We start from the raw sequence: 12,845 nt of genomic DNA on the forward strand, positions 1-12,845 counted from the left end.
TTGGAAGGTTGCCTAGGACTGAGAATACTACCGTTGGTTTTTTTTTTTTTTAAGGTTTTATTTACTTATTTGTCAGAGAGAGAGAGAGTGCACACAAGCAGGGGGGAGTGGCAGGCAGAGGGAGAAGGAGACTCCCTGCGGAGCAAGGACCCTGGGATCATGACCTGAGCCAAAGGCAGACGCTCAACTGACTGAACCACCCAGGCGTCCCACTATCGTTGGTCTTAAGCCTGCTCTCCACTTAGGAAGTTTTGGGCTAAATGCTAAATTGCCTGCATTGTATTGCCACATTCGTAAATGGCTGAGAGGGCTTACCCCGGGGGGTGGGGTGGGGTGGGGAGCCACGTTGCCTTCTCCTTTCTCCTTCACAATGGGGTCTGTAGCCCCAGCCCTCATTCTGAACACTGCCTTCTCTGTGGAGCTTCCTTTAGTCTGTTGGCTCCAGCCTCAGAGAAGTAAGCAGTGGGTAAAAAGAGCAAAGGTGTTCTTTCCAAGAGCGTGAATTTTGTTTTGATTTTTTTTTTCTTATTGCCATGATCGTCCTTATAATTGATTTCTTGGTTCATTTCAGATGAGCAAGCTGAGATGCCATCTCACACACCAAGAGTTTTGCATCAGGACTTCCTTGATTTATGTAGTCCCATCTGTATTTATTGCTATTATTAAATTCACTCCTGTCAAGTTGTCAGAGGTTATGAAGAAGTGTTTCATTAAGCACTGAACAGTAGTTGTTATGACTAATTTGATATCCTTGCAGAACATTTTTATGGAGAACACTATTAAGAAGGAAAAGTAAGATTCTGTTAAGTCTTCTCCTTGAAGGGTATGTTAATTAATGGAGGTTTGCTCCAAAAAGGTTGGTCACGATTCACCATTGAGTCTTTTTCTAGGTAGGAGATGAACAGATATTTGGGTTTCACGAATCAGTGCCATACCAAAATGAAAAGGGGAGCTGAACCTAGAGTGATCAATTTCTAAGTTGCCAAGGAAGCATATAAATAATGTCAATTATCATCCATATTCACTGTTGTCTCATAAAAGAAGTGTTTTTGGACTAAAAAAAGGACGGATATAATCTCAGAATATAAGGCATTCCTTTCAACAGAATAAATTTAGCATTGTGAAAAAGTCAGCATATGTCCTTATTTTTCTCATCTCATCCTGGTTTGGTGACACAGTTGCAGACTTTATGAGATTTACGTGGGGTTGGAGATGAAAACTGCAGGGGGCACGGGCTAGCCAGTGGCTCTGCTCACAGGCAACCTTCACCCTTCTCCATTTATTATGAATCAGCCTGTACTCTTCTCATATACCTTCATTTTAAATTTTGGCTCTTGTGATTTATCGACCTTTCCCCACTTCAATTCTTTCTTCATTTTTTCCCCTGAGAGTCTCTGCTTTGCTGCCCCACACAGGTGGGATGGGTTAGGGAGAGAGGTCGTCCTGGCCAGAATCACCTTTGATGTCTCTGCTCTGCTCACCCTCTTAGAAAACAACAACAACAACAATTTTTTGGCTTAATATTGCAGTAGCTGAAGGTGTCACAGCAAGAAAGAGAGATCGACTATCAGCCTGGTGGTTCAAAGCTTCTTACTGATAATGGAGGCAAAGAGAAGAAACGAACAGATTGTAAGAAATCCCAACGGTCTTGTGTGTAAAAGGGACCCAGGTACATCCTCCTGTGAGGCTTCTCTCTGCTTCCTTGGAAACTTCTGCATGGAATGCAGAAAGAGACCATTAAAGACTGTGATTTTCAGATTTCTTTGTCTTCTTGGAGGCCCCAGCAGGATTGTGTGGGGAAGCCTTCAAATCTTGTTCCTCATTCAGGATTTCTCAAAGTAGAATTTGGAAGCCCTGTGAAACAGTGTAAGGACAAGGTAGGAGGACTGTGAAAATCTGGAAGTTTAGACAATGAAGGAGAAGCCTGGAGACTCTATGGAAAAAAACACACACACCTCAGGCAATGGGGGGTTGGGATAGTTTAAAGTAGAAGGGAAAATGGGAAAAACTTACCTATCTAATTGGACTTGGAATCGGGAGACCCGAATTCCAGTCTTGGCTGTGTTACCTTGGGCAAGTCCTTTAAGCTCTCTTGGGCCTTTGGAATACGACGAGGTTGGATTGGAGGAAGAACTAATTTTCATGTTAAATTTCATGTTAACTCATGTGGTTCTCAAAAGATTCCCAAATAGTTTAGTTAAATGCTGGAAGGAGTTGGCAAGAAAAACTGAGCACTTAATACCTTTGCCCTACCTAGCAGAATTATGAATCAGCTTTGTTCTAGGACATATAGCAATCCTTGAGTATTACGGGTCATCAGTAGGGAATTTCTTCACCCTTACAAACTCCAGTGACCTTGTACATTAGCACAGACAAGGAACATTAGTTTTAACAGAGCATAGCAATATCACAAATGGTCACAGCATTTCATTTTGCCTTAGTTTTGGAAAAAAAACAGAGCCTTTATTAAAAACTGTGTCTGTTATTATTTTTTTTAGGGGGGAGGGGCAGAGGGAGAAGGAGAGGAAGAGACAGAATCTTAAGCAGGCTCCATGACCAGCACAGAGCCCAAGGTGGGACTGGATCTTACAACCCTGAGATCATGACCTGAGCCGAAATCAAGAGCTGGATGCTTAACCGACTGAGCCACCCAATCTCTCCAAAACAGTGTCTCTTATTTAAAAATTAGAAGTTCAGCCTAGAACCTGACTTACAAGGACAAAATTCCAGAACTTAAAAGAAGCCCCCATGGCCTTTCCCTAAATATCTTCTCTATCTACTATGAGATACTTGAAATTCCAACATTAATAGTCTGTTTTTGACACTTTGGACTGCAAATACCAGTGAAGAAGTGACAGACAAAGCCAGTTGCTATCTTCTCAACCTTTCTACCAATAGGAACACCTTTTGTAATTATCATTTTTCTCCTTTTTGGGCCCCATTTTTTGAACAAAAAAAACAAACTCTGGTCTATCAAGAAACCTGTATTTATTAAGTAATAATAATCTGCTTTCCCAATTTTCAAAACATCAGTGATACTGGGGCACCTGGGTGGCTCAGTGAGTTAAGCATTCAACTCTTAATCTCAGCTCAGGTCTTGATCTCAGGGTGGTGAGTTCAATTCCTGCACTGGGCTCCACATGGGGTATGGAGCCTACTTAAACAAAAATAAATTAATAAATAAATACATAAATAAATAAAACATCAGTGATTTCTACTTGCCAATCTGAACTTCTTTCATGATGGTGCAATTACCCAGTTGATGAAATTCCATTTCAGAGCAAAGAAATCTGGTGCTTTACTTAACCTGGGCAATCTTTTATAGGTTAACAATATAATCACTGCTGTTAGGTTTTTTGAATCACTGAAAATAGCTTACAAACTCCTTTGCTCACCAATTTTACCCCTGTTATCACCACCATCACCTGAACCTACTGGCCATGGGTCATAAAGTCAAATTCTTACAGGGGTCAAGCAGATCAGTGAAAAAGGCAAGCTGTTAAACAATAGGGAGCGGTGGGGACAGAGGCAAATAGAGAACACAGCTTTGTCTATAAGAGGGTGAATAGCTGCCATTGGGGACAGATCTTCTGATTCTTTAAGAGAAGTCAGAACTCTGAATTTTTATGTGTAATTTTCTTAATTAAAAAAACTTGGGGGGGGCGCCTGGGTGACTCAGTCAGTTAAGCATCCGATTCTTGGTTTTGGCTCAGGTCATGATCTTATGGTTGTGGGATCAAGCCTCATGTCTGGCTCTGCACTCAGCGGGTAGTCTGCTTGTCCCTCTCCCTCAGCTCCCTCCCCACTCTTGCTCCCTCTCTCGCTCTCTCTTAAATAAATAAATAAAATCTTAAAAAAAAAATTTTTTAATCCTGATGTCTAGAAGTAGATGAATCCTCTCACCCCAATACCTGCTAATCTGTTAGTTAAGTTACAACCCAGCATTGTCTTGGGCTTTCATTATCTCGTGGAGATTTTTATGAACAGCTCTTGTAATTTTCACCCCTGTCCTCCTCTCCTCCAAAGCTTAGGCATGATCATGAAGAAGTAAGTCAGAGGGCAGTTATATTGTGCTGAGGACTTTACCTGTGTTATTCAATCCTATCAACAACCCTTATGAAGTACTCATGACTGTCACAACTTTGATGATGGGGACACTTGGGCTCAGAATGCTTCACTCACTTATAGAGAGTGACTAAGCTGGGATTCATATTGGCCTGATCCAAAGCCTGGGGCCTGGAGCAGGGGAGAGGATATCACAGAAGGGGCAAAGGTTGAATAATAAAGACAAACTTCACTTCTCTCATATATTGCCAAGAAAGATGTCCAATCCTACTTTAGTGACCTATAGATCATTTATTTTGAGATCATAAAAAAAATTAACTTGTCTCATTAAAAAAATCCAAATAATATTTAACCTCATACCAGTGACTATAGAACAAAACCCATAATGAATCACAAATTCTTTAACACTCAGGTAGTCTTACCTCAAGAGCCTATCTCTGCAACATCAAGGTTATTCCAGAGCAAACAACTTAGAGCACGGGTGCTCTAAGATTTACAACAATCTTTGAAGATGTTACAACACTCCCTGATATCATTCGAGATGTCCTGCAATGTTGCAGTATGGGAGCTGAGAATTGCTGTCCTAGATATTTGCTTGTCCTTCTGACGATCATAATCAACAAGTATTACTCTTTGCCAAAGGCTTCGCCTAGATAATTTCTTAATATTGCAGCAACCCTAAAAGGTAGGTGTTGGAATCCTCATTTTATAGATGAGGAAACTGAGGATTAGAGAAACAAAATAACTTGCTCCGACTCCCACAATTGGCATGGGGTGGAGCTGGGATTCACTGATCTCGCATGACCTCACAATCCATGCTCCTTCCCTACACTGCACCCTCCTGGGGCAGGGGGACAGAGGTAAAGATACTGGAATGTGACTGACAGCATCTTACTGACTGGAGGCTTGGGGGTTGTGGCAGAGATATTTAGCGTTAACTGAATATCCTTGTCCTCTTCACACTTCCCTGCCCCCTTTGCCATTAGATGGTGCGTGTAACTAGTCCTAGTCAAGGGGCGATGGATAGAATTAACAGTGTCACTTCTGGGCAAAGCAAAGCAGAATGGGTGCATGTTCTTTAGGTTCCTCCCTTCCCCCCCCCCCCAATATGGCCACTGTGGAGCGATGTTAAGAGCATCTGTCAGCCTGGGATTCTGAGTAACAATGTGGAACAGAGCTACCTGCTCGCAGGTAAGTGAGAAATAGACCCTTGTGTTAAACCACCGGATTTTTTTTTTTAAGATTTTATTTATTTATTTATTTATTTTAAAGATTTTGTTTATTTATTTGACAGAGAGAGACACAGTGAGAGCAGGAACACAAGCAGGGGGAGTGGGAGAGCGAGAAGCAGGCTTCCCGCGGAGCAGGGAGCCCGATGCGGGGACTCGATCCCAGGACGCTGGAATCATGACCTGAGCTGAAGGCAGATGCTTAACGACTGAGCCACCCAGGTGCCCCTAAACCACTGGATTTTAGGATTAATTTGCTACTGCAGCATAACTTAGTCTATCCTGATTAATACAGGTATTTCATTACAATAAGAAATCAGGAAAAGGTTTAATCTAGTTTAATGAAGTGAGGCTTAATTTCAAGCACAAATTCATCATAATCCCCATCCCCTCCCACCAGGGATCCTGAGTCATTTTTAAATGCTGAAAAACCTGCAATAAAATCACGTTTTCCCCTTCGAGTAAACTCACATCTTTAAAGAAATAGGGCAGCAGTAGTGCAAGCCAGACAAAAAAATTAACTTGTCTCATTAAAAAATCCAAATAATATTTAACCTCATGCCAATGACTATAGAACAAAACCCATAATGAATCACAAATTCTTTAACACTCAGGTAATCTTTCCTCAAGAGCCTATCTCTGCAACACCAAGGTTATTCTAGAGCAAACAACTTAGAGCATGGGTAGCTTTCCCTGACAGAATACTGGAAAACATGGAGGACACTATTGCAAATTCCCAAAAACCTGAGTTCTCAGAGAACTGTGCACATGTAAAGAAAAAAATCGGGAATCTGGCATCCTTACCGACAGATTCCTACAGTAAAGTATTGCTGTGGAAACTCAGGAAATACCTATCTTTGTCTCTTCAGATGCTCTTGATAGCCACAACAATAGCTTCAGTTTAAATTATGGTTATGGGGCGCCTGGGTGGCTCAGTCGTTAAGCCTCCTCTGCCTTCGGCTCAGGTCATGGTCCGAGGGTCCTGGGATCGAGCCCCACATCGGGCTCCCTGCTCGGCGGGAAGCCTGCTTCTCCCTCTCCCACTCCCTCTGCTTGTGTTCCCTCTCTCGCTGTGTCTCTCTGTCAAATAAATAAATAAAATCTTAAATAAATTATGGTTATTAGTAACAATTTCTTACACTTTCCAGCTACCTTACAGTTTAGGAAACGTTTTTACGTATACCTTGTTTGATCCTCACAGCCAGCCCGTGACACAGGTGGTGCTGTCTTCCTGTACGATTTGCAACCGGAAATACTCAAGTTCCGAAGGTTGAAGTGATCTGTCCGAGGCCACACAGCTAGTAAGAAGAGTCACCCCTCCTATCACCCTGCCTTTGGGCTCTATGTAAGTGACACTCATGCAGCCCTTTTGCCTCAGAAGTGATCATTATATGCCAGGAAGAAGGGAGACAGAAGGTGAGAAATTAAACTAGCGCACACAATCATTCGGAACTGTCAGAATTGACTTCTCTGAGCGACCTGAAGGACAGGGACGTCACATAACTATAGTTGCGCTCCTATAAGTACTTGCCTTGTTCTGGCTTAAGCACCTGAAATATATTACAATTCACTGAGTCCTCAACAATCACACAACAAGGATCCTATCTTTATCATACCCATTTTATAGGAGAGGAAAACCAGGACTCAGAGAATTTAAGTCATGTGTGTCCTGAGTCACACAGCTTATTAGGGGCTGAACCAGATTTGGACCCAGGGAGTATGGTTTCTGAGTTTTTAACCACCAGGGAAAATTACCTTTACATTAACAACTGACTTACACGGTACTTCCTACATGGCAGGAACAAACATCTATAGACTGATTTAATCCCTATTAGCGACACACTTAACCTTTGAATTCAAGTTGAAGGTAGATGCAGAGAGCTAGGGAGGGAGGGGAGAATGGGCAAAAAAGGGCAGGGGTGAGGAAGAAGGGAGAGAGGATGGGAGAGAGGGAGAGAGAACAAAGTAAAAGTACTGTGAGAGGACGGCCATTCAACTCAAAGAACACGTGCCCTGATGAGAGCAGAAGATGAGGAGGAGAATCAGCTCGTTCCCTTATGGTTCTTAAAGCATGAGCATCTCATGAGCGGAGGATGAGTCTAGTGTTCAAGGATGTGCACTTTTCTTACAATGTGGCTCCTAAATGCAAGCCAACTACTTAATTTGGTTCTCAACCAAAGAAACAGCAATCTCTTCCCAATTCTGGAATGAAAGCCTGCTCTGCTGTGCTTATTAAGAGGAGCTGTTTGAGTCTCTGAGGCAACACTTCCCCAGCGAATTTCCAAGGATGTTGATTATAATCAATGTCTGCATGACTTTGGAACTTAATCCGTGCGTCTTTTCTTTTTTTTAAAATCATTTTAAAGATTTTATTTATTTATTTGAGAGAGAGAGAATGAGAGACAGAGAGCATGAGAGGGAGGAGGGTCAGAGGGAGAAGCAGACTCCCTGCCGAGCAGGGAGCCCTATGTGGGACTTGATCCCGGGACTCCAGGATCATGACCTGAGCCGAAGGCAGTCGCTTAACCAACTGAGCCACCCAGGCGCCCCTTAATCCGTGAGTCTTAAAGCCACAACCCACTTGTATCATCCAACCTGATTGGTGCTAAAGGAGGTAATTGCATTCCTGTAGTTTGTAATGCAACTCTGCTGTGTATATTCAACGTTGCTCATGGGAAAGCTTGAGCCACCAGATGTAGATGAAGCTACCAGATGTATGAACATTTCCTTCAGAAAACAGGCCTCCCTTCTTGGCTCAGCCGCTAATGAGCTGCTCAGCTCCAGGATGTCCCATAATCTTCCAGAGGTTTCAAACTGAGGTTTTAGACCAAAAGATAATCTTTAAGATCCTGTGAGTCCTCATATTAAAATGACCGATAATGAAACACCTCTTGGGAGGCCTTACTATTGTATGGCCTTGTACGGCATTTTGTACGGCATTTTGCAAACTGTATGTTTCTTTTGCAACAGATTCTCAGCCCCAAACAGGTCATTTTTCACTCTAGCTATCACTTGTAGGCTTTATAGGCTGCTCAAGGGCATAATTTAAAACATTCCACCAAAGAGGATATAAACTTTGCTTCTGCTAAAGCAACATAGCCTTGAATCCTGAATTTTATAGTTATGGGACTCATAAAAGTGTTTAATAACAAACTTGGCTCACTTGGCAATCACCAGTCTAAAAGACTTTGCCCCGATTTGAGTTGTGTATCATATTTGTTTTTAAGAAAATATTTACTGATTTATTAACAAGTTCGGATTTCGGCTAAAGATTTCTGTACAATCTCTTTTGATTACTCTAAATGCAGGTATAATGCATTTTATGATTCCACAATGCTATTAATCATCTAACTAGGGGCGCCTGGGTGGCTCAGTCGTTAAGCATCTGCCTTCGGCTCAGGTCATGATCCCAGGGTCCTGGGATCGAGCCCCGCGTCAGGCTCCCTGCTCTGCGGGAAGCCTGCTTCTCCGTCTCCCACTCCCCCTGCTTGTATTCCTTCTCTCACTGTGTCTCTGTCAAATAAATAAATAAAATCTTTAAAAAAAGATCATCTAACTAAGGCTTCTGTCATTGATCTTTTTTTGTCTTGTGTGGTTATCATGATTTTCTACCTATAGCAGACAAATTAAAATGGGCCAATGTGAAAACGTAACAGCTGCATATGTAAGTGCCTAAGACAAACTTCCTGATTATATCCCATCTGTCAAAGCCTAGAATAAAAGCACCCATAAACCTAAACCATCCACAAATGGAATATCCACAATGGTTGCTTTGTTACAAATTGAAAAATGACGTACAACACACAACAATTTTTTTTTTTTAAGATTTTTATTTATTTTTTTGACAGAGAGAGAGATAGCGAGAGCAGGAACACAAGCAGGGGGAGTGGGAGAGGGAGAAGCAGGCTTCCTGCCGAGCAAGGAGCCCGATGTGGGATTCGATCCCAGGACCCTGGGATCATGACCTGAGCCGAAGGCAGACGCTTAACGACTGAGCCACCCAGGCATCCCGAAATATATATTTTTTTTAATCCTAAAAATGAGACCAATTTTTTTCACCCACTTTCAGGGTGAGAGGCATGTTGTCTTTTTTTAGCTTTTCATTTGCCCTGTGAATGTGTTCAGTTTTATTCTTATCTGATGAATTATTCTTCTTGGATTTAAGGAAGAAAGAAAATTAAATGGAAAAAAAAGATGAAGTGCAAAAATGAAAATTGAATGAAAAAATATTATAAAGGATACACATTGGAAAGGGTGCTTTTGGGTCATCAACTCCTACATGTTAACTTTATTTCTGAGATTTTTAATGCTTTTCATTTGATGCTTTTTATGCATCTCAAGAAGGGCCTCTTAAAAGAGGCCAAAAATGCCATAATTGTTACACTTCAGTATTTCCTTCAGACAGTGAAGAATGCAGTTCACGAACAAAAGAAGAATTACAGAAAGCTCTGGTTTTTTATTCTTCACAGGTTTAAGGGAAACCAGTCTAACAACATTCTTTTTTTTTTTTTTTAAGATTTTATTTATTTATTTGAGAGAGAGAGAATGAGAGACAGAGAGCATGAGAGGGAGGAGGGTCAGAGGGAGAAGCAGACTCCCTGCCGAGCAGGGAGCCCGATGCGGGACTCGATCCCGGGACTCCAGGATCATGACCTGAGCCGAAGGCAGTCGCTTAACCAACTGAGCCACCCAGGCGCCCCATAACAACATTCTTAAATGGAAACAAGGATCTATGGTCTTCAGTGGTATTTATGTATTTATTATTTTTTTAACATCAATTTTGTTTGTTTCAAGTATTTATTTAAATTCTAGTTAGTTAACATACAGTGTAATATTGGTTTCAGGAGTAGAATTTAGTGATTCATCATGTACATAGAACACCCAGTACCCATCACCACAAGTGGCCTCCTTAATCCCCATTAACATATCCCCACCCCACCTCTGCACACCTCCCTCCAGCAACCCTCAGTTTGTTCTCTACAGTTAAGAGTCTGTTTTACAGTTTGCCTCTCTCTCTCTTTCTCCCCCCTTTGTTCATCTGTTTTGCTTCTTTTTTTTTTTTTTTTTTAAGTAGGCTCCACACCCAACACGGGGCTTGAACTCATAACCCTGAGATCAAGAGTCAGATGCTTAACTGACTGAGCCACCCAAGCGCCCCTGTTTTATTTTTTAAATTCCACATGAGTGAAATCATATGGGGGCACCTGGCTGACTCAGTGGAGTGTGAGACTCTTGATCTCAGGGTCATGAGTTTGAGCCCCACATTGGGTGTGGAGATCACTTAAAAAAAAAAAGAAATCATATGGTATTTGTCTTTCTCTGACTGACTTATTTTGCTTAACATAAAACACTCTAGCTCCATCCACATTATTGCAAATTATGTATATATATATATATAATCTAGAATAATCTTTTTAAGAAGAAATATTTCATATATATAAAAATAAAGCTAATGTATAAACTTAAGTATATCGAATAAAGTGAGCAGCCACCAGTTAAGAAATAAAATACTGCCTATACCGTTGAAGCAGACTGTGTCTCTTTCCAAAAGGTAAACTCTATCCTGAATATGGTGTTTAATTTTCCCTTGGGGTTTTTACATTTTTTTTTTTAAAGATTTTATTTTAAGTAATCTCTACACCCAACAAACTCACAACCCCAAGATCAAGAGTCCCATGCTAGGGGTGCCTGGGTGGCTCAGTCGTTAAGCGTCTGCCTTCGGCTCAGGTCATGATCCCAGGGTCCTGGGATCGAGCCCCGCATCGAGCCCCGCATCGAGCCCCGCATCGAGCCCCGCATCGAGCCCCGCATCCGGCTCCCTGCTCCGCGGGAAGCCTGCTTCTCCCTCTCCCACTCTCTCTGCTTGTGTTCCCTCTCTCGCTGTGTCTCTCTCTCTCTGTCAAATAGATAAATAAATCTTAAAAAAAAAAAAAAGAGTCCCATGCTTTACCACCTGAGCCAGCCAGGTGCCCCTTCCTTTGTTTTGTTTTGTTTTTTAATGTTTTTACCATGTAGGCATCTCTAAACAATACATTATTTAAATTTGTTTGTTTTTGAATCTTTAGATTTACATGCCATTTGCTTTGCAATTTGCTTTTTGCACTCAACATTATGTTTCTGAAATTCATCCACGTTGATTTTCACTTCTGTGTCACAGTGTTCCATTTTATGAATGTGTCACAATTCGTGCAAATTCCTGTTGATGAACGATTGGAATTCTTCCAGGTGCTATGCAATCACCAACAATGTTCAGATAAATGGTCTTGACTATGACTTCTAGCGCATGTAGGCAAGAATTTCTCCAGGGCAGGGCTGTCCAATACAACTTACTGTGATGATGAAAATGTCCTGTATCTATACTGTCCAATATGATTGCTTGTGTAGTTACTGACCACTCGGAATGTGACTACTACAATTGAGAAAGTAGATTTTAAATTTAATTTAATTGTAGTTAACTTAAAATTAAACAGCCACAAGTGGCTAGTGGCTACCATACTGGATGGAGTAGCATTACAATATACACCCGAGAATAAAGTTGCTGGGTTATAGAGTACGTGTGACTTCAACTTTATAAATATCAACAAATGTCTTCCAAAGTGGCAATATTAGTTTATACTTTCACAAACACTATGTAAGAATTATCAACAGTAATTTTTAATGTCTGCCTTTAAAATTTTTACCTGTCTACATATTAAGTGGCATCTTATCACAATTTTATTTTCCATTTCCATCATGACTGTTTCTTTGCTAGTCATGCTTCTTTTTTTGTGAAATGCCTATTTTGTCTTTTTTTTTAAAGAGAGGGAAAGAGAGAGGGTGGGGGGAGGAGCAGAGGGAGAGGGAGAGAGAGAATCTTAAGCAGGCTCCACACCCAGCACGGAGCCCCACATGGGGCTCCATTCGAGGCTTGACAGGAGGTTCCACGCAGGGCTTGGGGGGCGGGGAGGGGCTCGATTTCACAACCCTGAGATCATGACCTGAACCGAAATCAAGAGTCAGTCACTTTTTTTTTTTTTAAGATTTTATTTACTTATTTGACAGAGAGAGACACAGCGAGAGAGGGAACACAAGCAGGGGGAGTGGGAGAGGGAGAAGCAGGCCTCCCGCGGAGCAGGGAGCCCGATGCGGGGCTCGATCCCAGGACCCCGGGATCATGACCTGAGCTGAAGGCAGACGCTTAACGACTGAGCCACCCAGGTGCCCCAAGAGTCAGTCACTTAACCAACTGAGCCACCCAGGCGCCCCTAGCCAAACCAATTTTAAAAAGGTAAATAACCCAATAGAGAAATGGGTAAAGGACATGAGCAGGCATTTCGCAGAAAAGAAACATGAACAGCCAATACATTTATGAAAGGGTGGACACCCTCATTCTTAATTTAGAAAATGAAAATAAAATTTCACATCAGGCTGGCAAATTCTTAGAGTTTGAGGATACTCAGTGCTCATGAGGGTGTAGGGAGATAGGCACCCTCGTGCATTGTTGTGGGAGCATAAATAGGGCAATGAGGCAACACCAAGCAAATGTGAAAATGCACACACTCCTTAGTCCCG

Source organism: Neomonachus schauinslandi, chromosome 15 (genome assembly GCF_002201575.2).
Source record: "Neomonachus schauinslandi chromosome 15, ASM220157v2, whole genome shotgun sequence".
NCBI lineage: Eukaryota > Metazoa > Chordata > Mammalia > Carnivora > Phocidae > Neomonachus > Neomonachus schauinslandi.